General features: G+C 40.8%; 1 protein-coding gene and 2 long non-coding RNA genes across 3 annotated transcripts in view; 1 reads left to right on the top strand and 2 right to left on the bottom strand.

Annotated features, from left to right (window-relative positions):
- Window positions 1–1,352: 1,352 nt before the first annotated feature.
- On the bottom strand, window positions 1,353–6,527 carry LOC148424843 (uncharacterized). Its single transcript, XR_015865320.1, has 2 exons — window positions 5,490–6,527; window positions 1,353–3,456 (listed from the first exon to the last, which is right to left on the bottom strand). It is a non-coding gene; the product is annotated as an uncharacterized LOC148424843 (long non-coding RNA).
- zfhx3b (zinc finger homeobox 3b) overlaps window positions 4,774–27,798 on the top strand; it is a 154,735-nt gene continuing 131,710 nt past the window's right edge. The window contains exon 1 of the mRNA XM_088412590.1: window positions 4,774–5,271. The gene's annotated coding sequence lies outside the window, so the exon portion shown is untranslated. The remainder of the gene's footprint in view (window positions 5,272–27,798) is intronic.
- Window positions 7,102–10,836, bottom strand: LOC148424842 (uncharacterized). The gene is made up of 2 exons (XR_015865454.1): window positions 10,646–10,836; window positions 7,102–7,344 (listed from the first exon to the last, which is right to left on the bottom strand). It is a non-coding gene; the product is annotated as an uncharacterized LOC148424842 (long non-coding RNA).

Here is a 27,798-nt window from a genome sequence, read left to right as displayed (position 1 = left end):
GATAGTTTGCAGCTCGCAAAAAAAAAAAACACGACAAAGGCCTTCGTTGTATTGTACAAAAAGGACGAAAAACAAATAAAACCAAAAAAAAATTTACAGCAATTTTCAGACGTTTCTCTGATATTGAAACATGTGGGGGAGATGCGATATTGTTGAATTGGGGGTTCACGCGCAAACACGCGCACATTCTGTGTTTTATGTACATTCATATTATTTTATGGAACAAGAAATACATCAAATCTAGCGTAATTTCTTCAAATAAACTTTCTTATTTGAAATCGGACAACAGCGCTAACCCCCATACGAAGGCGTGCACGCGCATACGTACACGCCCAGGAACACACACACACACACACACACACACACGCACATACAAACACAAAACACACGCCCACACACGCTCACACACATAAACATAAATTAAGCTGTGCGTATTAATGTATATTTTTTTCTTCGCTTTTTTTTTTTTGTTTAGTATGCCATTGTATTTCAAATAAAACAGCACTTGCCACTTCCAGCCATATTTTGTTTTAAATAGTTGCATAACCGTACTTAAAATAAAATTAGGACGGATTGTTCTATTTTAAAAGAAAAAAAAATTATATATAATGTTAGTCCTACTTTCAAAATGTTGTTGAATTATGCATGGGGCATTAATAGGACGGGACAAATAGATGTAGAGAGATGAATTGATATGGCTCCTGTTTCTTATGTAAATGAGGCAGACTGACCAGACGGCCACTTGTTTTTTTTTTTTTTTTTTTTTAACGAAAAATCGAATTGTTAACACAACAGTAGGACACACATTCTGATTTCTCCCTTGAAGCTGCACATTTGTGTATATGCTGTCATGCATCAGAACCATTTTGGGAAATAGTTCAAGATATCATTTTGATTTAAAAAAAATGCACATACGTACTAACTTCTTTATCCAACATAATTTTGATTTTCATAACGTATTCAGATTAGCATCGATACAAAATAAACGAATTGCCAGTCGATAAAGAGTAACGTTCTATTTGTTAATAAATAAAACAATGGCATATTATATACAGTGAAATCAAGGAAATTATAAATTACGATATATATGAGAGGACCTAACAAATAAAAATATGGCTGGACAAAGAACACCCACACACCGCACTGATTTCCAAGTCTTATGCATCCTCTCTCAAATAAAATAAATCAGACGTTTTGAATAAAAACTTAACACATCCTTACCTCAAAATATTATGTTAAACGAGTAGTCATGGTGACGAGTACAAAGCCTTAATTATTTGGGAGAAAAAAAATAAAACAAAACGTGTGTTCATTTCATTTCGGTTTATCATAGGCAAGAAAAAAGACAACAATAAAATCAAACGAACATGTTTATTTCATCCTCTTACAAATTGAAAAAGAACTTCAAAAAGCAACATTTCTTAAGGTTAATCTGAATTGCATCCTTTTAATTAACGGACTGAAAAAATGATGTATATTTAATTCAATTTGCCTTTTGTTTAAGTCCTGAAAATAATGCATTTACAAAATGTGAATTGTAGAGTTCTACCATTAACGATAGATAACAGAAGAGTGCTGCATGTGGTCATTCTTTTTCGACTTGTAGCCTATACGTCATGCCTTCACGCTTTCATGGATGTTATTGTTGTCGTATTATCCTAAAAGCCACACAGAATCAGGCCGGCCCGCTCCTATGTCAGACTCAAGTGCGTAAGTCCGTGGACTTGCCTCCGGTAGAGCTGCCGTCATGCTGCACGGTCCCTGTGGGTCCGGCTGAACATAAGAGGGCGCTCCCATTGCACCTGGCTTGCCTGCCCAAGTGCAAGTGAGGAGAACACGACCCCTCCTCACGTGATGGGTCAGCATGTTCATGATGCACGGCACTCAAACACTTTTCGTCAACAAACAAAGCATACAAAAAGTAAACAATGCAGAGCGTATTTAACGATACATTTGAATACAATCACAACAATTTATAAATAATATTTCAACGTCAAAATGAATCATAATGTGATTGTGTCACCTTGCATATTGAATTATATCAACTAGCATTTCCAATATAGCACCTTTCAGGGTGTATTTTCATCAACTTCATGCGTCAGATACAAAACTTACATTTAGATGACATTTTAAAAAAATAGTTGCTGTTCCATCTTAAGCCCATAGGGTTCATTTGTTGTGTTTCTATTTTGAAACTGTTTTAAATTACTATACCCATCTTACAGATAGACGTCTGATGCTCTTATGTTTACCAAATGATCGCACATCTTACAATGACATTCCTCGAAACTAAGCAGGTTAAAAAAAATAATCGTCCTGAAAAGAAAGGTATATGTCTGAACTCGGTTGAATCTTCGATCCCTAAACACTTGCCCCTGCTCATTCCCTCGCTTTCCCTTTCGCGCTTTGTTTGTGGTTAGAGTTGTGCCCTTCAGACGCACGCATATAGAAAATGCACATAATAACAATGACAAATTTACGTCTATTTTTTTTTTTTTGCCTTCACGTGCCCCATATTTGAGTGTTGCATCGTGTATCCACAAGCTGTTTTATCACCACAGGTTGTGTTCACTGTTCGATGTTTGCAATGCCACTGGTGGATGAGGCTTCTATTGAAGCTGGCACGTGGACGCTTACCCTTCCCACAGAGAGGCGCAATTGAATGCATGCTCACACAAAAGCAGCCCCCCCACACACTTTAAAAAAAAAAAAAAAAAAAAAAAAAAAAACCTTTTCAGAGAGGCCCTAAAACCATGAAGGGTCCCGTCCCCCTGGACCCCCGCCCCACATGATGATGATAGACTAATGTCACTCTGGCCTTTTTGCATATACAGATTTGGTCAACTCCGCATTTGCACAGACGAGTTTTGCAGGACTGCCTCCATGCAAGCCTCATATTACAACAGCCTCTCTTTTATTATCTCCTAGCCCCTCGCACGCTATTTTCAACCTATTCATTTTTACAATGTCTTCTTCCCGAGAGAGCAGACATGTCGCAAATCCTCCAGATTCCTGCACTCTGCCAAAGAAGTGGAAACCATGCACGTGTGCGTGTGTGTGTGTGTGTGTGTGTGTATGTGTGTGTTAGCGCGAGCTTGTGTGTAAGTGTTTTCTTCTTTAAAAGCAGGTATCGTTGCATGCCTCAACTTGCGGATGGCAAGTGTGCTTGAAATTCAGGATGCAACGCAGCATATATTTTAGCTGTTGTGGGTGTGTGTGGGGGGGTCCGCGTATTAAGTAAATATAAAATAGTGTCCTCCACCGCTTTTCACTTGATGTGTTTAAAACAATTCTTTCGATGTCATGTAAGTCGTGTTTGGACTAACCCTAGGCATTATATATCTATGATCTGACCTGTGCTGGAATGCATTACAGCAGACTGTAGCTCATCCACATTGTTTCCGTAAACATGGCACCTTATGTGATCACTTCAAGCTGGCTCCTGGACTTTCTGGACTGAGTGTATATAGAACACAGAATCAGAAACAGCATCAATGCATTCACTGTATGTTTATGCAATATAGACACAGAGGACAGTGGGTATAAAAAAATACATGCTTTATTATACAAGAGAGGAGGGGGTATACTGTATATATTACTCATACACACGAGTATTGCCATTTCCAAAATGTAAATATAGCATCGTAAAATTATTTGTCCTTCCCTTTTCTAGTTATTAAAAAGGAATGCATTGACACATTTGTTCACAATAGGTGTCACAATAACATACTTTTTGTCCCTATATCAAATCTATCCTTCCATACACGCCTGACGCTTGCCCCAAAAGCGAGATGTCCTCTTCTATGCAAAGATGTTTTGTTTTTTTTTTGTTTTTTTTTTTTTACAAGTGAACAATTTTAATGCATTAAACCGCAACAAAATAAATAATAAAAATCAGAGTGCAATATTGGCACCCAAAATACAAAAGCATGCTTTTAGGAATCTCCATTGAACTCCGAAATATTTGAAAATGTACGCCCCTCGTCAGTGACGTAATAATAATTATTTTAAAAGACCGACTTACACTTATTTACGTGTCTATGCGTAGCGACACATCTCTTACAAATTCATTCAATTTTGTAATGCCATGATAATAAAAGAATCCCTGTTTATTATCCAGGTATATAAGTTCAAATGCATTTTGCATTGTTTCTTAAGCTTCACTAACATTCCCAGAGTTGTGTGAATTAAATACTGTATGCCTATGCAACGGCATTTCCTACAAGTGCACCTCTGAATGACAAATTCACATGATTGTATTTATCAACTCACATTTAGCGCTTTCATTACGAATGCACTTTTGCACCAAATTACCCTGTATACTGTCTTCGTGTCAGCGTGTGTAATTAATACTTTATTTAGAAAAGAGCCTTTGCATTAATTTAAATAGCAATACTTTCTCCCTGCATTTTTTTCTTACTTTTTTAAAGCTGTTCAATTGTACAGTGACGAATCATCGCGAACTCGCAGGGAAGGGGAAAAGAACTAAAATAAACCTCCACCACACGTCCGCTTTAGGTGTGCGGATGAAGTGCAAAACACGCGCTAAAAGTATTAACAAACAATATGTCACAAGTGCTTTCGAACGGCGAGGAAAAAAGTGTGTTTGGGGCAGAGCAAAGCGAGTGCAAGTGAAGCTTCGCAAGCGGCGTGGAGTTCGGCGGCCAGCCAGCGTTCGCTTTCACTAATCAAACTCTTACTTCCCGCCTCTCTTAATTCCATATTTTCTATTCCTGATCATTACTTTCCTCTTTTTCTCGCCCTTCCTTGTATCTATCCATCCTCCCTCCCTCCTCTTCCTCCCTCCTCCTCGCCCTCCCTCCGCCGGCTCTCCTCTGCTGAATCTTATTGATCCACAAGGCGGCTAATTAGCCCTTCCCTTCGTGCCTGTGTAATGAAGCACATGCGCACTGAATTAATCACAGCCATTTTTTTCTCGCAGGAAACTAATTAGCAGGAATAAAGATCCAAAGAGTTTTTTCTTCCCCCAATCATCAGATCTCACTTTCACCTCTTCCTCGCGCGCCTCCAACTCCGGACTCGGCTGCTTTGCATCCAAATTATTTTTGATATCGCCTTTAACAACTAATCGCTACCTACTTGCGCCCCTTTTTCCCAGCCAAGCACTCGGCAACAACAATGATCTTTCTTTTTTTCCGGCCACCCCCGAGCGCAAACTGACCGAAAGGGGACTCTTCTCGCCTTGATGGGATCTTTAGCTCCATCGTCTCGCTACTGGATTAAAAAGCGAACATCACAAAGCGGCAAATTGTAAGTTTCAACTTTGTCTCCCTTTTTGTGTTGTTGTTGCTGCGCGATCCTATTCTCTCTCAGCCGCTTTCCTCCTACATGGCGGTGGACTTGTAGCGGAGCTGGTCCCCCCCTCTGTACAAAACCTGCGTTCCGGGTGCAAGGAAGGCTCGTTTCATGCAAGTTTTGAGCTTTATTCGAGGTTTTGGGGCTGCCTGGAAGGCGCGTTCTTTCGTTACCTGTGTTCCCATCAGCGATCGTCCTTTCCTCTTCGGCGACAAGCGGATCCTTCGGAACGAGGAAAAAAAAGAAACGATTTGGAAGCAGATTCGGGCTTTTTGCTGCGATAGAGGGGGATCACGGGGGTCGATAGACGGTTTTGGACGGGATTCGCGGGGGTCAGGCAGCGGCGGCTCGTCACCGAGCGCAGCCCTGGGAAGGAGCTCCAAGTCCAGCCTGTTGGCTCCGCGTGGGTCCGGCGACTCTTTCGCGGACCTCGCAGTTCTCGCATTTGGTGGCAAAAATATTGATTTATATGTTTTTAAAGCGTGGCTGTAGGATGGTAGAGCTTCGGTGATGTTGATATGGGAGATCCTTTCTCCTGGAATCTTTTTTTTTCTTTTTTTTTGCGAACCCTCCGCCACGACTCACGGCCACTCTTTTCACCCCCTCGGCTTCATCCAAACTCGGCACAGCTCCCTCTCTCTGCCCCGGCTCTTTGCTTCTTTCGAGCCTTGTATTATTTTTTTAAAGTCGATTCTCAGTCGTGCCCAGACCAAGTCCCGTGCAAATCGATCCTGCGTGTGTGTGCGCGCGTACACGTGACGTGCAAGTGAGTGCGTGCGAGCCGGCTATGAAAAAAAGGAGCCCCCGGTTCTCCTTCATGACAGCAGCCAGCGGATCAGGCGGGACCGCCAACCAAGCAGCCCTGCAAAGTGCACACAGGCTCTCAGGCGACTTGCATGGTTGGTTCCCCTGCGTGCACTGCAAGTACTTGGCCGTAGACCTCCAGGAGGACTGGAAACAAAACATTGGCCCGCTCCCATGGTCTTATAGACATCGGGAATGGAAACTTGACATTGTGGTCGTCACATTTTAAAAGCATTTAGCAGGCTTAATGTTTTGGAGGAAAAGCCAGAATTTATTTACGAAAAATAAATAACCTTAGCTTAAAACCCTGTTAATATGAATTCTGTAAAATTTAAGAAGAAAAAAAGTCCGTTTTGGTTGATGGCGAGTGAGGATTATTCAGCAGTGCCGTAGCTATTTTACACAGAGGGAGTGAGGATGGTGTGTGTTTGGGGTGGGGTGGGTGGGGTGGGGGGGGGGTTGTAGGTCAGACAGCAAGGAACAAGGGGAACAAGGGTCACAGAGCGAGTGCACAGATAAAAAAGCAGGGAGAGGAAACCCCCTCCACCAAACAGCCGTGGGACTATGTCAGAGCTTGGGGGTGGCGGTGGTGTGTATGTGTGGGGTGTTGTAGCTAGGAATAGGGCGATGTTGTTTTTTGGGTAGTGGGGGGTGGCAGACAGAGCAAAACACATCGGTACTTGAGAGTGGCAAGATGTAAGGCTATGCAATTGAGGCAAGAGTGAAAATGATTGAGCTACAAAAAAGGTGCTATATATATATATATATATATATATATATATATATATATATATATATATATATATATATATATATATATATGTATATGTATATGTATGTGCGTGTGTGGGGAGAAAAAAATGGTTCGTGGGGGTTTGAGGGAGTTTTAGGGGTGGTAGAGGTCAGATAGCCATGGGCCATAGAGGAGGTATCAGGAGAAAAGGTCAGATAAACACATCTCTACCTCTCAGAGTGGAAACATTGAGATTGAAAGTCATATTTATTCTTTTTCCTTTACTCTTAACATTAGTTGAAATCTGTGGTGCTTTGGTAAGTTTGCAATTTTTGCTCGCCGGCAGATCTGTGTATGCCTGCACCGCAGTGATGCGAGCATGACTCTGTGCATGCAGGTAGAGTTCAAGTGATCAGCCTTCCTCCCCCGTCACACTCCTCTTCCTCTTCCTGCTCCTCCTCCTTTTCCTTGTCTTCCTCATCTCCCATTTTCTTACAAAACACACAAATGGAAATATTTCCATCAGCTGTATCTTCTCTTTTATCTTTGCCATATTGTCAGAAGATTATAAACCCTATAAAATCCACCGCTAGTATTGTGGCACGATGGGCCGAGTGTGTGTGTGAGTTAGTGTGTGTGTGTTTGTGTTTTGTTTGTTTTTTGTTACTTGCTGGCTTTCAAGGGGTTAAATACGACATGTAGCTAAAGAAGATGACATTTATAAAAAAAATTGTAAAGGTGCCATTTTCATTTTGCAATCATGACTTATCCTATGTTTTGCCTTTAGTTAAATAGAATTAAAAATATTTTCTTCTTTTCATGCAATGTGGAAATTATAATTATAATAATTTTTGCTGTACTCTTTTTTTGTAAGGCAATTTAAATTGAATTATAATTTTAATTGCAGCAAATTTCCCATTTCTTTCTCTAAAAACAAAACAAACAAAAAAATCAAACAAACAAGAAAAATGTCACATTAATGTGTTACAGATCGTGAATAGATTTTTTTTTTTCCCGAAAAGATGAATATAATAAGAATATGCCTTTTTGAATTTGCTGATTGAACATGACTAGTGTTGATTAAAGTGAGTGCACACATTGTGTGTGTGTCTTTGCTCTTGGAATCATTTGTCATTTTGATGTGAGTAGATGCTAGTACGTATATCAGTACATCACACAAGAGCTTTTTTTCCCCTCCACGTCTCGGTGTATTTGTGTGTTCGGGGAATAGCCGAACACCAGTAAAGGCTATAGATAGGCTTTTTTTTTGTTTTGTTTTTATTGCGCTGTATGTCTGTAGCACCGAACCAAGGGAGATAGCCGCCCCTTGCAGTGGTAACCCTTTCCCTTCCTTTCTCTCCCTTTCCTTCCCTTCCGCGCCAGCTATCTGCTCCTCAGTGTGTGTCTCCAAATACTGTAGCTCCCTCTTTACCTCCCACCTTCTTGTTGGCGGGTACTTGCCCAGCAGGGGAGCTCACTGACATGTACTCAGCCAGGGGAGTCCTCTTTGGTTGAGCACTAGGCTAAGGCCCTCGTACAGAACAATAAATGCTCATTACCCAGATGTGAAATTGTTAAAAATGTCAAATGGGAACATATTTGTCACGCTTATTGTGTGGATGCTTCCTCCATAAAGGCAAATGCGCATGTGAGTGATGAGCGCGCCGTGGACCCAGGCGGCCGTTTGAATCTGACCCGGTGATTTTGAATACACAAGGCCAAACGCGGTATAAGGACCAGTTCTTCCAGTTACTTGTCCTGCAGCTGAGGCGGCGCAGCGTGTCACGCTATCAGAAAGGGAGCTGGCGGTAGGCAGGACCTCGGCTTAGCAGCAGTGTTGAGGCTGGAGGAGGGAAAAGGATGGTGGGATGACATCTCTCTCAGGTGTGTGTGTGTGTGTGTGTGTGTGTGTGTGTGTATGTGTGTGTCCTCTCTGTTGTATCCTGAATGCCAGTGTCCAAACAGACTTCATTTCTTCTTCAGGCTTCTTCCAAATTCCTCTCTCTCTCCTCTACCCCCCCCCCCCCCCCCCCCCCACACACACACACACACACACGCACACACACTTTGTCAGTGACATCCTTTTAGAAGCAACTCTGGCAGAGTTTTTTTTTTCTGTGGTTAGTTTTTCCCAATATGTTATCGTGTTAACAATCATGGTGAAATCACCACAGGACACCTAGATTTACGACTCAAAAGGGGAGTGTTTGTGCAGCTGCATTAAGACTGGTTTGCATTATTTTAAACATGAAACACATTTGTCAAGAATTCCTTGCGATGCCTTTTTAGACTTTCCCCCTATTTAAATAAATGTTTTTTGATTTAAAAAAACAAAAACAAACATAAAAGAAACGTGTGTTTTTATCCCGATGAATCACTCAACCTACAATAAGGTTGCATGCTCACATTATATTATACTCACATTATTATATACAGTATATATATATATATATATATATATATATATATATATATATATATATATATATATATATATATATATATATATATATATATATATATATGTATGTATGTATGTATGTATGTATATGTATGTATGATCCATACCTGTTCGAAAGTGGCAGCATGGTAGAATGTGACAGAGAGCAAGAGAGAGAAAGAAAGAGAAAGAGGGAAAAAGAGAGAGAGAGAGAGAGAGAGAGAGAGAGAGCGCGTATGTGTGCGTGTGTGTGTGTGTGTGTGTAGCATAGAGGCTACATCCTATTTCGGGTTGCAACGGCCAGCTTGGGCTTGGAGTGTCGCTGGATAAAAGTAAAGATTGGCATCATTAGACAACACCATTACACAGTGGTCTACGAAATGGGCTCGAAGGCCTGCATTAAAAAAAAAAACCAACAAAAAAAAAAAAAACGAGGCAGCATAACCACATCGCATAAGCCCACCCCTCTTTTGCACCCTGGAGGCCAGCATTCCACCCTTCGTGCTGGCGCTTATCATCACAAAAGACAGAATGCATAAAATATGGAGGACGCTTAGACAGGTCGCCTTTCCCTCGCCGTCCTGAGCCCGGGAACAATACATGGGCCCCTCTGGCCTGTGACTCTGACGACACATACGCCGCCTTTTTATCCTCCCCTATTCCTTTGTCATCCTCTTCCTCTTCCTTTATGTTACTGTTCTCTGCAGAGTGATAACCGCACCGGCATTGTTTATCGGTGCCTGGGAAATGTGTGTTGTGTAACCAAACTGTACTGGAAATATGGAAGATATACTATATGTGCTCTTGTAGTATGTATTTTTTTTAAATGTATTTTAAAAAATGTCTTTTTCAGCAAAAGTTAGCTAATTGTCAAGAGAGACCTTTAGTGACCTATTTTGTATGGGGATATAAATAGGGAAATGCAGCTTTGTGATTTGCAATTCAGGCAATCATGGTGTCATTTTTTTTTTTTTTACCTGATCACTAATTTACAGTGAGGTCCCCTAGCATCACATTACCATGGGGAGAAATTGTGACGTGTGTGTTTTTCCGACCCTCTGGAAGCTCAATGCATGCAAGTGATAATGTGAAACAGATATACTGTAATTAATATAATTTCACATACTGTACCCTCAAAATTCATGGACACGAATACAAATAGCACCTTAACTGATTTAGTCAGATTGTGGCTTGTTTGACATCATATTTTGAGTATTATGATTTGAGACTTCTCATTCATACATTTATAATAAATGTCTTGCATCTCTGACATGTATTTTTGTATTCATTTAAATTTACTTTAATTTCTGTCTCGGTGCATGCTCATGATTAGCTGATATGTCGGAATGTACCGTTCCGATGTGCAGAACCCGAGGTCTGTGGCACTTCCTCTCTGTGTACTTTCCAGCTTATCCTCCTTGGGATTACGGCAAGAAGAAAAGAAACGAGCCAATGCTGGAGCGCCCTCTCGCTCTCACACTCTTTTCCTCATTTTTGGCGATTCATGCGCACAATAAAATCCCGACAAAAAGTGTAATTCACTTGCAAATGTGCAGTAGCCATGTCCATGCTGCATGAGAGGGAGAAAGCGAGGGAGAAGGGAAGCGAGCGAGGGAGGCAGGGAAGGAGGGGCCGGGATGCAAGGACATAAAGAGCACACGCCGGCGTATTTCACTGAGAGAAGAGGCTGAGGCAAAGCTACCGGCTGCCTCGTTCTGGTCTGGAAACAACACTCCATGCGCCCCTAGATAGATGCCCGGGAGCTTGCTGCACATCTATTGTTTTTTTTTAATTTTTTTTATTTGTTTTGTTTTTTTTTCTTTAAAAAATCTGACTTATATAAGACCCACCATATGCTAGGTGTGTAACATTCCCCATTTGTCATCTCCATTGCCCCAGGCGACTGTCAGGCCAGCAGTAAAAGGGTTAAAGAGCAGGGATAGCCCTGTTTTGTCTCTGCGGCCCTCTTTGCCATTGTTGTGGTGGAATTGAGCTTGGTGCACCTCACTTGACCACAGCACAAGCAATAAAACGGCCTCCAAGTGCTGTATCTTACAAATAGTACTGTCGCGTTGCTTGAGTCTTTAGCTTCAGCGTTGCAGTTCTCTTTTTGATTTCACATACACATTCGTGGAAAACGCTGAATGAGGTGATTGGGGGTCTATTCATGTTTTCACTATTTGTATGCCTTTTCTGTCTGACAGGCTGTCTACCACACGCGGCCAGTTTTCCTGCATGCAAATAGGCAATACAGAATGACTCAGTGACGGGGCTATTTGCATCTGCAGTGTTGATGTAGCAGACAATACGCACGGTTTGTAGACACATGCAATATATAGAATCAGGGTTGCAAATTAGATTTTTGTTGAGTACCATCAGAAATATTGGTATGGTAGGAATCAAGGCAAGACTAATGTAACCCATAGGGCAAATTATTGAACTCCAAGATAATTCTTTGTATGAATTTGCATTTAACAGAAGGCTTGTGTTTTATTACCTGTGTGTCAAATGCGATGCAAATAATCAGACTGCTGCAGACTGCAGCCTTACGTTTCTATCTGGCGGCTGTTATATTATTCTACACCTGTGTTCACTTGATTTTTGTGACAATAATGATGCAAATATCATGAATAATTTAGTTTTTCAGGTTTGAAAATGTACAACGCACCCATGTTGACGCCGCTATGTTTGATTGCAGAGGTGATTGTTTATAGCCCGCCGTCACAAACATTGTAATTAAAAAAAGAAGATATACTCTGTGTGTCTGCCGCCATGCCAGCTCGTCAAATAACCTTATAGTGGTGAGCGTGTTTTATGAAAACTCTGAATTTGAAATGGCACTGTCTCAACGTGGATGACTTTCATGCCAGGCACAGCACAGGCTGTGTTAAATGTTGTTGTAATCAAACAACATTCACGTCCAATGCCACAGTGCAAGTTCACGCAACCATTGTCATTGACTTCACTGGAATGGTCCGCTGAAAGGTGCAGCTTTTGTCACTTTTACACTTGACTTTTACCAGTAGGAAAGATCAGATCCTTCTGCAATACAGCTCTTGTCAAAGGTAAAACCAGCTGCTTTGAATTCCATTACCTACATTTGCGTGTATTTTGCTTTGAGTGACAGAAATATATAGTGCCCTTAATTCTGCAATTTTATATCACATTACCGTCACTATACAGAAATGCAATTAATCAATAATAACCCCCAGCCCAAAAACAGGAGCAACATTTTGCACTTTGTATGTTATTACGTACTGTATTTAAAAACATATACATTGATTGTATGATAGAATGTAAGGAATTAAATGAGCTAAATGACATATTTTTGGTTGGAGTTCACTTTAGTAGATATTCTTGTGCTTTTTCCGGTGTGCATGCCATGGTCACCTTGGGGCAGTATATTATAGACATACTTAGAGATCATAGCTGTTCGAGCTTCAGTATTAGGTGTTCCTTACAGAGGAAAAACAATCTGCCTGTGAGTATGTTTACATTTGTCTACATGCGTTGCTTCACCGTTTGTAGTCACACATTCAATGTTTAAAGGGTTACAATATAGTGACACCAATGCTCTGAATCAGACATTCAGTTTATTGTGTGGGCATTTAGCTGGCCTTGCTCAGTCAATAAGATGTGGTTGTTTTAAATTCACTATTCTCACCCATCTTTTTACCTGCAAGTCAAAGCAAAATGTCGTCTCGGTGATGACTAATCTCAAATAGGGTTTCTTGTACACCTTAGAGTGTTTCTACCATTATCTTTTTAGCCTCACATTTCTTTCCAAATGCGGTGTCTTGTTTTCCATGAGTAAATGAGCAAATATAGGGATTGTGACATCTCATAATAAATTGATTAAAGCGAAGGCTCCCATAAAGCACGCAAAATATGTGTCTACATAGGGAACTGCATTGTCGCCCACTAAACCTAATCATTTAGTGCAGTATACAGTTTCACAGCAGTTTTTGTATTTGCATGTAGCCCTTATTCTTCATGGTCTCTCACAGTATATGATCATGTCTGCTGTTTTGTGTCCACTGGCTCACAGTAGGGGTGTTGCTCGCAATTTACATACTGGATTTAACATGGAGCCCTCTGTGACTGCTTTTCATTCAGATGTGCAATGGGACAGAGCAGAGATGGACCTTGGTGGTCCAAAGGGAACAACTCAGGTCCCCCGGGGGTTGAGCAGAGCCAGACGGCCGTGACAAGACATGTTACCTCGGCCTTGTGATATCGTTTACCTCGTCTGGTCGCCATGCCATCCATTTGCCTTAATGAAGGAAGAGTGAGAGACTGAGGCTTTTTCCCAATGCTGGCCTGAGAGTGCTTGATATCACTCGTAAGCTAAACATGTTTTGTTAGGCCGTGAAAGAAAACAGTCAGGTTATGTAGGAAGTCATCTTGCGGTAACAGCGAGCATTTAAGCGGATACTGATTTTTAAACCACTCGAACACATTTCCCCTTCATACACACACTGACACGCATTCTATGTGAACAAAAAAGTTGATTTTGGCATTCATTGGTGCAGATCCACTCAAGGTGTGTATCTCTATGCGGAGAATAGCAGTGAAATGGACCCCTCTCACTGCTTGCTTTGTGTTGCAGCCAGGTGTTTCCTCTTGTCGGATCTTGCCCCGAAGTCACATGCCATGTTGAGATGTGTATTTCTAGTACTAGTCTGAACTTTTTTTTATAGCATTTCAGGAGTAGTCTTCACTGTCTGAATAGAAGATACTTACACTTTTCTCCCTTTTATTCAAAATCTGCACATTTTAAAGAAATATATAAGGTTTAGGATTAGACCCTTCGTTTACCCTTGGTTCTTTGTCCTTCCCAAACAGGGTATGGGTACATGGAAACGTTTCCAAGATTACTAACCTTTGACCCACTTGAGTGAAAATCTTAACTGCCGCAACTCAAGTGTTTCATTAAAGATCAGATGACTGAAAAGAAAGTAAAACTGCTGTAAAACTGCTTGCTTTGTGTTTTGTTCCTGATACTAAAATTTGAATGTATCCTTCAAGGGGGCTAATTCAAACAAGTAGTTATTTATTTATTTATTTGTTGTTTTCTTTTTACTTATTTATTTATTTAAATCCCAGGCAACATGTTATGGGCGGTTTACAGTATACAGAAGATAATGCCTAAGAATTAAATGCTCAAAGTCAGGAAACAAGAAAAAAGGTTTTCACTTGAAGTAATAATCAGTTGTGTTTCATTTTATTTTGGGAATCATCAACACATATAAGTGAGGAGTTGCTAATAGTAAGACAAAATAGGTTTAGGAGTTGGCCACTTTTAACCGATTCTCCAGTGCACAAAGCAAGTCATGCTTAGATGATTTTGGCGGGGAAGAACTTGACCTCAGATACCTTTGGTATGAAAAAGAACAGATAGTGGTACAAAATGTCTGACCTTGGACCAGCAGTATTCCCACAGACATTTTTCAGAATCTTTTTGAAAGTTGTCCTCGGAATGAGTTTATGAGTTTTTGCAAATGTCCTTCCTGTGCAAGTTGTTCCAATACTTTTGTCTATCAGACTTAGTTTACATTCTAGAAAATATTATTTTAGAGGAAGTGCTGTAAAGAGTGAGGCTTTGGTCAAGGGACAGGAAAGGGGATTTGCAGACACAAGTCCCATCACTTCCTTCCTTTATATTGGTCTTTTTTTTTTTTTTTTTTTTATGAATCATCATTGTCCAAATAACATTAGGCAGAAAGGGAAGTGTGGGACTGAGGCTGAATTTCCATCAAAACAATGTAACTATTAAACCAAGACCTTAAACACCACAGAGTATATAAAACATGACAGCGTGTCTGTTATCAAACCCTTTTAACCTTGTGTAAATGTGGCCTATCTTCCCTAATCAGCTCAGTGTGTTTAACCAAAAATGCACTTCACATCTCACCATGTGACAGGCAATCTTAAAGCAAGACTGTCTGTTTTGACCCCGATATGGAGAAAACATAATTTCTCATACATTTCAGACCTGCTGCTTCCTCAGGACATATCTGTATGCAGTCACGTGCACATATGCCCACATGCATGTTTGTCCTTAAGGCTAAATCGGTATGTGTTGTTTCCTCTTTTTCCCAATAGTTTGGTAGCAAACAGTGGGGTGACACCTGCAACCCTTGTGCCCCATTCAGTCCTGCGGTCAGGGTGAAATCTGCTTTCTCGTGTCAGGCGGTTCTGTAGGTATTTAACAGGAAGCAGGGGCTCTGCTGTTTCACAATCTTTCTAGAAACAAGAAGCAAATAGTACACATACAATGCTGAGAGATTCTCCAACTTTGCAGTTGCTATGATCACAAGGCGAGTATGGTTCAGATAAGACTCAGAGATAAGTCTCAGACCGTCTTTCGAACGATTTATATATATATATATATATATATATATATTTATATATATATATATATATATATATATATATATATATATTTATATATATATATATATATATATATATATATATATTTATATATATTTTTTTTTTTAACTTTTGAGTGTAGAGATTTTCCCATGGATAATAATAAAAAAAAACAGTTTATTGCCACTCCCAGTTAAAGTTTGACATACATAAATATGAAAGAAAGAGATATACTGTACACATGTATTTAAAACAACCACAAATCTTAGCCTTTCATTCTGCTTTGCTCAATGCTAATACTAAATCACATATCTATGTGTATGCATGTGGGTATCATGTATGTATGTATGGATGGATGTATGGATGGATGGATGGATGAATGGATGTGAGTAGGAATGTGTTGCAGATGTTGCTACAGTTTAGAAACGGATTGAACACAAACAGTGCACTAAAATGTGTCAGGCAAATTACCATTGTACCAATGCTAGAGCTGCTGCTGCGAGCATTAACACAACTACAATTGTATTTAAATAATAACGAAACTTAATTTAAATCATTAATCTGGTGATCACATTGTTGATTCGTTGAGAAAAAAAAGTTTTCATGTTCATATTTCATGTCCATCTCTTTATTGAAAAAAAAAAAAACACATTGCAAATTAACAGTGCATTATATTACTGGGTTGGTCCATAACATGTCAGCAAAAATCATTGTATTTTTTTTTTCAAGTAAAGTTTGGTTTTTGCATTTTATTTTGATTCAAAAATATTTTCAGTTTGGCAGAAAAATGAGAATTTTTACTGGTTAGAAGCTGAAATTCCGAGGATTTGGACTATTTAAAAATAGACAAGGTCTCTGAAAACGTAATCACTCATCAAGCGTCATCCATTAATTTGATTGTTGCTATAGTCATTCCTTATTGATTGATCATTGCTCCTTCAACTCATTTTATTTTTCATCTTGCGAAAAATGACTGATATTAGTGCCGTATCACTAATCTCAGAGGAATTGAGATACACTACAATTAAAAAAACAGTTTTTATTTTGCGAATGGCCAGAACAGACTAATGGCGTTTTGACATCAGATATTCAAATACTATTTGAGATAAAAGCATAAATCAAACGTGTACCTCAGGCACCTCTGTGTAGTAAAAGTGGACCCCTGAGGTCTGCTAGAGGGGGTAGAGGTGTGGCAGTTGTCTGTTTTGTGCATGGCTTGTGTCAGCGTGTTTAGTGTTTGCTGTGAGGGCATTTATATGCAAATGGAAACAACCTATTGGGATGGCTAATTACTGTGGGGCCTTTGTGTGTGCCAGGCTGTCAGAAGCTGGCAGTTTGCGAGCACGCCACCCTGGACTTCCCCTGCTTGTTTACTCATTGTCTTTCCTTATTACCCCCTCATTGACACACCCCTTTTTGTGTGGCCGGGCTGTTCGCTTGCATGATAACTCCTCCCCCTGTAGTGTTGGAGTTAATGTAGTAGATTATAAAGACCAGCCAGCATTACGGCCCTGTTCACTTCCTCTTTCATCAGGTGGGCTTGGCACTTTTTTTTACTCCCCAAGCCTCTCTGCCAGAATGCGCAGGGAACATTCAGCCTCGTAGTATTCTCTCTTACAGCTGATGTGCCGCTAATTACGTGGGTTTATAAAAATGCATTTAGGTCAGGTACTAATGCAATGCAAATTTATGAGCAGGCAGAAGCAAATATTAACTTGTAGAGTCACTGATATTCAAAGGATGGGGACAAAGGTACGTCTCTCTCACCTGTCATCTGTGAGGGTTTTTTATTCCTTCTGTGAGTCAGTCACAACAGCATGAAGCCCTCCTAAAGACCCCCCACCCCCAACATAATTCTATAGAACTCTGGAGTGTCTGAACTAGAGATGTTCCTGCAGCCCAACGGTTACTATTTGTAGCAATGGAACCACAGAAGCATCTTTCTGTTAAAAGGGTTTCATGATTAAAGAAGATTCTTGTGAATATTGCAAATGGAGAAGGTGAAGTAAATAAGCAGCGTGTGTGCATGAGTGTGTGCGCACTCATATTCATCTTTGCTTATCATCTGATCATGTGATCAAGGAGTAAAGACAGGGGCAAAGACAGGCCAGGTTGTCTCCTTTTCGAAAAGCTCAAATTGAAAAGCAGCACCTTAAATCAATATTTTCTTCCCTTTTTTTTCACTCCGATTTGGTTCGTATCACAAATTTCACATTTATTTTTCAGGAACTACTTTTCATTGTTTGCTTTCTTTTGAGTGGCCTTTTGTAATACTAAATCTGAACTGAATATACAACCATATCAAACTCGCTAGGCAGCATTCTCATGGAATTATTTGGCTAGAGCTAAAACAAAGAAAGAGCAAAGAGCGCAAACTTCTGGCTTTGTGTTACTGCTCAACTTCCTTCAAGAGGAGTTTATTCTTTTTTTTTCTCTGGTCTTTGAGCCATGTGTGTCCTCTGTTGTATGTGCACAGTATGTAGCAAAACGGATGCTTATAGCGAACTGACATTAGAGTATAATATGTGTATCAAAACAAAAGCCACATTTTCAACATCTGACATCATGCTGTATTTTTTGCTCTCAGTTCACAAGTTGTAAATATCCTAAAAAAATAAATCTACATATACAAAGGCATTTTAGGACTTCCCTGTCCAAACTGCTTTGGTATGTTACCCAAAACTGGTCAATAGATTAAATGTTGTCATTTTACACCGACAATCACTGGATGGTGGAAATGAGTGTATTTGATGTTTTTTGTTTGAAGTTGGTGCATACTTAAAAACAATTTGCAGTCTCATGCCCCTATATTGTATCCGATTTCAAGTCTAATATCTTTACCGGTGGAAAATTTTGAGTCTGATCCAGTACTTCTGCAATGCATTAAGGTTATACAGTACTGGTCAAGAGTTAGGAAATTCACATAAAATTCATTTTTTTATAGAGGAATACATATATCATCAACATTACGAACAAATATTGATGGAGTTAACAAAACATGTCAAACAAAACAACCGATTGTTTTTGAGACACTTTGAATTTAAAAATGTTTACTGGTTTGACTGGTACTGTATATATCAATGAATTTGATTTCTTCCATTGTAATACATTTAGATCATTTAGAAATAACCATCCATCCATCCAGCTATCCGTTATCTCCCGCCTTATCCGGGGTATGGTCACGGTGCCATACTTAGCTTAAACAGAGAAGCCAAGACTTCCTCTCCCCGGCCACTTTGTCCAGCTCGTTCGGGAGGATCCCCAGGCATTCTCAGGCGGGCAAAGGGATATAGTCTCTCCAGCATGTCCTGGGATGTCTTCGCGGCCTCATTACAGTCGGCCATCCCCAGAACACCTTTCCAGTGAGGCGTCCAGAAGGCATCCTGACTAGATGCCCGAGCCACCTCAGCTGGTTCCTCTTAACGCGGAGGAGCAACGGCTCTATTGCGAGTCCCTCACAGATGATCAAGCCTGGACATCCTGCAAAGGAAACTCATTTCGGCTACTTGTACAGGGATCTCTTGCTTCGGTCACGACCCACAGCTTGTGACCATAGGTGAGGGCAGGAATGTAGATTGACTGGTAAATCGAATGTTTCCCGTTTGGGCTCATTTCCTACTTTACTACAAAAGACCGATACAGAGTTCTCACTGGTAACGAATTCGACTCATTGCTGGCAATGCGAACTCTGTAATCGATAATACAGGGACCGAACAATCTGTATCAAATGGCTCGATAACCCATAATCCAGTGGTTCTTAACCTTGTTGGAGGCACAGAACCCCACCAGTTTCATATGCTCATTCACCGAACCCTTCTTTAGTAAAAAATAAAATATGATTTTTTTTTACTGGTGCACAAAATGAATGGTGGACCTCTGCGGCGGAGGCTCCACTGAACCCCTGAGACCGACTCACCGAACCCCTAGGGTTCGATCGAACCCAGGTTAAGAACCACTGCCATAATCCCAAAGACCCACAGAGGTCTCTATGGTGCACGGACAAACACCTTCTCCAATTCCACTAAAATCATGTAGACTGGTTGAGCAAACTCCCATGTAACTTTGATCCATGGCTGGGACAAAATCCACACTGCTCGTCCTGAATTTGAGCTTCCTGACAGACCCTCATCTCTAGCACCCCTGATTAAACCTTACCGGGGTGGCTGGGGAGTGTGATCACTCTGTAGTTTGAACACACCCTTTGGTGCCCCTTCTTAAAAAAGGTGTCCACCACCCCAATGTCCACGTGATGTTGTAGAGACATGTCAACCAGGACAGCCATACAACATCTAGAGCCTCAAGAAACTCTGGACTGATCCCAACTAATTCATCCATGGGCCGTTACCTCACTCTGGTGGAGAGGATTGCGTGTCTCAATGGTCCAATGATGGGCCCACCTTCCTATAGGCTTACCACCTGTTGGAGGGGCCATAGGAATTGGGTGCACTGTGAGCTGGGTGGTGGCCAAAGGCGCTCCATTCCACGGCTACAGAAGCATGCTCTTGGGACATTTAGAAGTATGTCTTCATTAAATCCATGATTCCTTGCAGCTGGTGTTTTGACTCTGCTCATGTAGAAACAACGCTATTGATTAATTGTCAATTCAAATGCAACCAGTGGGGCATATGTTTGGTACTCACGAAATAGCTAAGACTTTGATTTGGAGACTTGTTTAAATGTGCAAGATTTGCAATCCTGTCCCTCACTCAACGCTTTGATGTTGTCATTTAGGGAGTTGTTTTAGCTGCATTGTTTTTCAAGTTTAACATAGTTTGTAATATCATTTGGCTTGTCGACTATGTAAGCAAAATGTTTCCATATCTCAATCTATTTTTTTCCACTAAAACTTTGGCCATTTCGAACATAATCCATTTTAACCAGGTTTACATGCAACAATGTATTCTGATTAGAGTGAATTTGAATGACCATTTTGAATGAAAATGCTTAATATAAACAATTCAGTCAGTATAAAAAAAAAAAAAAAAAGACTCACAGAAAATATTTTTTGCTAATTCAAATGAGTCATGTATACAGTTCAATCAGAAAAGTGAAGGTGCCTCCGGCCTTGTCATGATGTCATATATGCTCATTAATATGGTGGCATCATATCAAGCTCTTCTGCAGCAAGAAAACATCTTTTAGAGTACTCGTAACTTTTTATCAAGTTGTTGCTTTAATAAAGAGTTTTAAAAAATGTCATCTCCTTTGCCAAGTAGACTAATGAACTCCATCTTTACAAATCATTGTATAGATCTTAACGCATGCAGCAAATGCAGCTAACGGCAGATCGAAATAGATCAGGCCACATGTAAACACGTGGCCAGAGATCTTTATTTGGAATGATTTCAATTGGAAGAACAAAAAAAGTCTCCCAGCGATTGTGACTACCGAGCAGATGCGTGGACTGGTTGTTGAAGTCAGATTGAATCAATCGCCTTAGAACAATTTGAGTTTGGTACCCCGAATGGGACCCAAAAACTGCTTGGATCAGTAATTCTGTTGTTAGATCTTTTGACAAATGAAAGAACAAACTGCGTACAAAACTAAACCAGACTTTAACGCTTGGTCAAATAGTGTCTGGGGAGGCCAGTGAAGCTAGAGGAAAGTCCCAGTGTGAGGGAACAGCTGCTCCCTGCCATCTCTGCTCTTCACCCTGGCCTTTCTGACAGTAGCCAGCCAGAAATGTGAAGCCTCCATTGACTTCTGTCCCGGGAAACAAGGAAAAAGGACCGGGCAGCACAAATGCGAGCGCTTGACAGCGCTGCTCAGCATACAAAAAGAATAAAAGGAGATATGTGTTCAAGCTCATTCAGTCATCCCACCTCAAATCAAAGCTGTGGCGTACACAATACTCTTCTGTCCTTACAATACCGTGGAATTATTGCTTGCTTGATTTCTCTTGTCTTTTTTGTTCAATGCTTTCATTAGCTGTTTTAGTCCACTTGTCACAATTAGTCTGTCAATCCAGCTCTGCCTTTTTTCCAACTTCCCCTTTTCTCAAAACATTGTGCGGTGAGCCCGGTCTTCTTGACAGCTCCTCACTCGTCTCCTCATCTCCTCCCCACATTTCTCGCCGTCTTTTGCAGCCATGTTCGAACCTTAACAGAGCAGAGAAAGCCATTCAGTTCCATAATCCGGGCTGCCTCCATCAGGAATGCTAATACGTGTGATTGTGTGACCTGCCGAAGCCCGGCAACATCTGCAGCAGCCTATGACGAGCCCCCGCCCTGCCCCCTGCCTTTGAGCGCTCGCTCACAGCCATTATTTGATTGTTTCACTTCACGCCTGTGACTGAGCACAGCAGTTAACCCTGTAATGCTCACAGCAGCAAGCTGCAGTGCTGCACAGAAGGCCATACTGTGGAGGGGTGTGTGGCTTTCAAGACAAGAGCTTTCCCATGACAGGCCCCCCTGTCTTCCCATCTGGACCCATACCCTCGCACTATTTACTTATACATTCCATCAGTGGCCACAGTGTGTATGTGTGTGCTCGGTGTTGTCTACATGAAAGTTGGAGCACTTAGGGGTTAATGCACAATTGCAGGAATTATGCCCCGCATAAGCACACGCAAGACGTTCTTTCCATGAGTAGGCCTTTCTCTCTCTGAGACATCCCAAAAAGAAAACTTACTCTCGGGATCTTAAGGGACACTGGTGTTTTCGCCCCTCTAGCAGGTATTGCAGTTGAAAGGAATGACTGTTGGGATAGTGTAAGTTTCCAGAAAGATGAATTACTGGTGAGACAGAACTGACAAAGTGAATCTGTGTCAAGATGGAGTGCTGCTGATTGAATTACCCCTCTCCTCAGTCTTGGCTAGATGCCTGTTTTCAAGCTACAGCCCAATATAGGCGAGCCTACGAACAACATATGCTCCATACAAACAATCAAGTCATTAAATCGGATATTCTTACCTTGTTTCAACGACTTTCCATGAACATAGGGTGTTGATGTAGAGGAAATGCTTTTCACCTTTGCTGCATCATTGCAAATCACTGCATTACTATGGCAATGTTAAATGATCATTTGACATGATTCACACCTCGGCAGGTACGTACTTTGTGAACAAAATGTGCTAAAACACTGTTGATTCGTCAGGTGATTAATGGCTTCATGTAGTCAAATTAGATGTTCAAGTGCTTGTTTATTCATGTCCTTCATTGATTTACTCCTAGGGGCCTTAAATGAGGAAGTGACAGCTCATTTTGAACAAAGATACATTTATGCTTTAGCTTTTAGTGCCTCACATAATTATATCGCCAAGTTCTCTACGTAAACACTTTAGCAAGCTTTTGTTTGTTTCTTGGAGGTTGTGAAGCTTATACTCGGAAGCGCATGATATTCACCAAACACTATGAATGTAATTTTCCCTATAATTACATTAAACTATCCAGTACTCTTTAAATTGTTTTGCCTTTTTTAAATTTTCCGGTCATCTTGTAATTAACCATTATTTGGAAAAGAGTGGTTAAATGATTGCAAATAGAGAAGATATGTATTTATTTATTTACTTATTTATTTATTTTGACTGGAAAATAGTAACTGAAGAAAAATTGCATTTTGCAAGAATTGTATGTCTTTTTTATGTCCAAATGGTGACATTTGCAGCTTTTGCAATTATGATATGTACCGGACTTTATGACAGTGTTCACTTTGGCTCCAGCCTCCTAATGTTCCTGTTGTTATAAACGGCATATGTCATTAATAAATATTAGTGGGCCAATTCCTGTGTTGAATCATTAAACGCAACAATGAGTAATCATTTTTTTTTTAAAGATAAAGTTTGTGTTACACTTTAGTCACAACCGCCTCAACACAAAAGTCTGCAATGAATATCTGACTAATATACAGTATACAGAACACCCTGATTCGCAATCCAGATACATTGTCTGTTTTTGATATTTTATATAAATATTTGATTCAAATAACTACAGATTAGAGAGCTCCGCTTCTTATGTCTGTTTACAGATGTGCTTCAGGTTTTTGAAGATGGTTGAAAAGGAATGGGCTCTGCAGAGCCAAATTGGATCTGGGTATGTAAATACTGCTCTGATGTTTAATGAAAAACAAAGTTAGCTAATTATAGCAGCTCTGAGAAACATGAGGAGGACAGTGGGAAATGTTTCCATCACTCCCTGGCTCTATAGATTACTGCCTAATTGCCTCAATCGAATCAGGCGGAGACATTAGCCAGAGAGGCAGAGCGGGAGAAACACAAGGATAGGACTGATTACACGGATCCGTCGGTGGCTCTTAATCCAGCAGAGGACCCTCAAGTCAAGCTCTCCGGCCTTGCGTGAGCCCTCATGTCCTTGATGAACCCTGTAAGTCCCCCCTCGGACAGATCTGAAGGTGAGCCGAGCTCGATGCTCTATTCCTATCACCGCACAACCAGCTGCAAAGGTGATTAATGCTGCGCTACGGAAGTTCTTCACCTATAATTACATGTAATTCTAACATGTTTATGCCTGATGTTAGCAGACAGGTCCCCTCTTAATGACAAAGTAGCTCGGGACATCCTCCCAAACATTTGTTGCTGCAATGTTTCCCCACCTTATTATTATTGCATGTTCCAATTTTGAAGTGGTGGTTGGAAAATGCATTGCTCATCGCACCTGTAATTTCATGCCTTGGACAGCCATTGCACTATTTTTTATGGTGTGTCCACCATTGTAATGCAAGCGCAATTGGCATAACACTGAGGAATGCCTTGATACTTGTGAGGAAAGACAGTTTGAAAAACAAGTCTATGGCTATGCTATGGCTATTACATGTGTGGCCTGGATGTTTTTCTAAGTAGCGTGGGGGCAAAAGAGGATCCATAAAATCGGTTTCGTCCTCAAGCCAATATCGAGGTCAGCTGTCCAAAATGATCTCATGTTAAGAAACCGGCGAGTCAGCAGGGCCAGTGCTGAACAGCCATGACGACACTCAAACAGTGATAACGCTGTCCTCTTTTCCCCTCCTCTTTTTCCTCCTCTGCATGGGAACGGCACAGTTCTTTGGCCTGAGCTGTTCCTGCCCTTCACTCTGAAGCCCAACGTAGCACCTTTATTATCCCCGGTGAGCCCCACTCTGAAATCACGTGAAGACGGTTAGGATTAACTGGATCCTTACACGTCAGACGGTCCGGAGCGCCGTAGCTAATCCGCCCATCTTTTTCCTCCTAAGCAAATATCTGGACGGCTCAAAAGAGCTGCTTCCTGAATGGTATGGCGGCGGCCTGAGCAGTCCTTTGCTCATGTGTCCCAGGGAAAAAATATTGGTGAACCAAGGAAAAGTGTGTAGAAATTCTTTGTAGACTCATTCAGTGAGGGCAAAATGTAAACAGATCCTGACACTCCTACACAAACCACCGGAAGTGAGTAATCTTACGACGTCAGACTTATTAATGAGGTTGAAAGTGCATAAACTAAAGCAGTAGTGATAGTGACCGGAGAATTCTTCTTCACCCATTTAACATTCTGCATTGTAACCAGACTCGTCTGCATGGAACAAACACCAACAGTTGCCCTGTCAGCTGTCTAGCCTTAATTGCTAAAGTATAATCAGCAGGGCTCCGCCCCATGTCCCCTTTCCTGCCTAAATATCAGTCGCATTTGACCTGAATATCTCACTTTCTCACCCGTGACTACTTTCTGCCTGACACCCCCTCCGCCCATGCGCATGTTCCCATAATTTATGGCTGCCGGGTCCTTGATCAATTGATAGCAGGGAATCCTTTGGTAAATAGAGTTTTAGACACATTGCCAATAGACCTGGGCTATTGATTGGAGTGTAAATTAAAAACTTAATCAGGTCTCCGAGATAAGATTTATCTCCGCCCCAAGCAAATTGCAGGGCTGACATGGAGAGGTAAAGGCAGGCCAGTGGGCAGACAAGCGCTTCCCTTCGATGGGTGCCAAGAACGGGGACAGGCTGGCGCCTGCCACCTTCTTTGCTTCACTGCTGTGGGTGCGCGCGCTGCTTGTCGACTAGACCATAAAGTGCTCAACTGCCGCGTTGACTTGGATGATGAAGTCTTCTCTGAACATAAGACGGGCCTGGATATGTAGGAGTCGCATCTTGAACATATTTATCCACTATGTCATATTGAACCATGATACACTATTAGCATGGCTCATCCAAATAGGAAGTAGTTTTATTTCTTTATCATTTTCTTCTGTTCAGCAGTTTGTCTTTTTCATCCTTGTCAATATCCTCTCTCTTCCCTCCCATATCGAATGTATTTAATCACTTGTGTTCATTGCTGCCTGTGATGAAATATGTAAATCATTACTACCAGCTTTTATTCCTTCAATAATATTCCCATATTGTTGAGCTCATTTTACGCCACAGTAAATTCATACACAATCGCGCGCACACACACACACACACATTGTGTTGTCTATATTCTATATGTATTAAGACAATCCTTGGGATTGCACATTGATCAGGACATATAGATTTTTGCAGTAATTGCTGAGGGAAATTTTCAAGTCTCGCCTCTTCGTCATTATTAATATTGGGAAATGGCTACACGTTTTGAATGACTGTGTATCATATTATTTTTAATGCATCGCACCGAATACGAAGGCATCACACACCTTCTTTCGGATTTGTAGATAAGATGCTGCAAGGAGCCGACCAAAGGTACCGTACGTGTATCTTGTCTGTATCTTTTAGTTGGTAACTAAGACATACATTTCTCCTTGTGATCTCCTTGTTAAGGCTGTATTGGGCTCCTCTAAGGCAGATTGTTTCTCTCTTCACTAAATGCGATCTCAGGACTCTTGAAAATACTTTTGAGGCTGCCGTCATTTGTGAGCTTTTTTGGTTCGCAAACAAAAAGGTAACAAATCCATTCCTTCTCACTTTATGGGTCCTTTTTGGGTACGAAGTAGCGCTCAAAGTCCTTAGCGTGAGAACTCATTATTTCAAGTAGGGCTCCTTGTCTTGCCTGTTAAAAGCTTTCTCTTTCTTCAAAGTTGTAGGCTCGTCACCTGTCTTGACTAGGCCCCCACACTCTTCCCAGAAAACAGTTTCTTACTCATTTACTCTATTTGTGAGTGAGATTTCGGCACTCAAGTGACTGAAATGAATCCAAAGAATCCAGCTAGTTTTCAGAATTAAAGGTTTTTCAGAATAAAATGTATTTTAGATGTGGATAATACATACAATGGAAATATTCCATCATTTTTATCCACGGACCCATATTGGGCCACAGACCGGTGGTTGGGGACCACTGCTCTAAAGGCTCATTGGACTTCCTATCACCTCTGGTTGTAGTCTTCAAAATAGAATGACATTGACCCACAGTGAGCAGCATTCGGTGGCAATTTACACATTTACATTTGGACATTAGGGCAGAAAAAGGGAAGGAAACATGGAGATTGAGTGTTTTGTGGGAACACTATAAAAAAAACAAACATGACAAATTAAGATTTAGGGGTAACTCTGGATAATTAATTGATTAAGATGTTCCAATATTTCTCTCAATTTATCAGATAACAATTAAAACATTCTTTGGAGCTGTCTTAAAGGTCTTCCCAATAATCCTTTTGCTACACCCAATGAGTAACAACAGAACAGTGACCAATCTGTATTTCAGTTGTGCAGGAGGCTGAGACCATCAGTAATGGGGTGTTTGCCTGATAAGCTCTGAAAATACTCGTTTAGTTAGTGAAAGTGCAGAGGGATCCTAGCCAGATAAACCCGCTGTTTCCTTCTGTAATACGCAACAGCTAAAATCAATAGTTGGGATAATTCTCCTGCTCGTCGTCCGTTCTCCTTTATCTACAGCCTTTTTCAACTTATGTACATGGTGGTGCTGGTTAGGTAGGAGTATGCTTCTAACCACATGACAGGTTATATGCTTAGGACATTATTATTATATTATTGCTGAAATAGGGCAGCATTAACAACCATATATACAGTATAGTGTATACACTGTAAATATCAACATGGCTGTACATGAAATATACAACTACATGTGCTTACCCACCTAAATGAAGATCACCATTTTGTCAGAAAATCTGCAAATAATCCAAATGTAATTCATCGTCAGTTCTAGGCTCTCTTTCTTTAACGAGCCTTCAATTTTAATTTTCGTTTAATGTATTTAAAGATTCTTTAAAAGCAAGTTTTTATCATG

The sequence above is a fragment of the Hippichthys cyanospilos genome, chromosome 4, assembly GCF_059441005.1.
Source record: "Hippichthys cyanospilos isolate Australia breed blue-spotted pipefish chromosome 4, RoL_Hcya_1.0, whole genome shotgun sequence".
NCBI lineage: Eukaryota > Metazoa > Chordata > Actinopteri > Syngnathiformes > Syngnathidae > Hippichthys > Hippichthys cyanospilos.
This window is presented reverse-complemented; position numbering and strand designations above follow the sequence as displayed.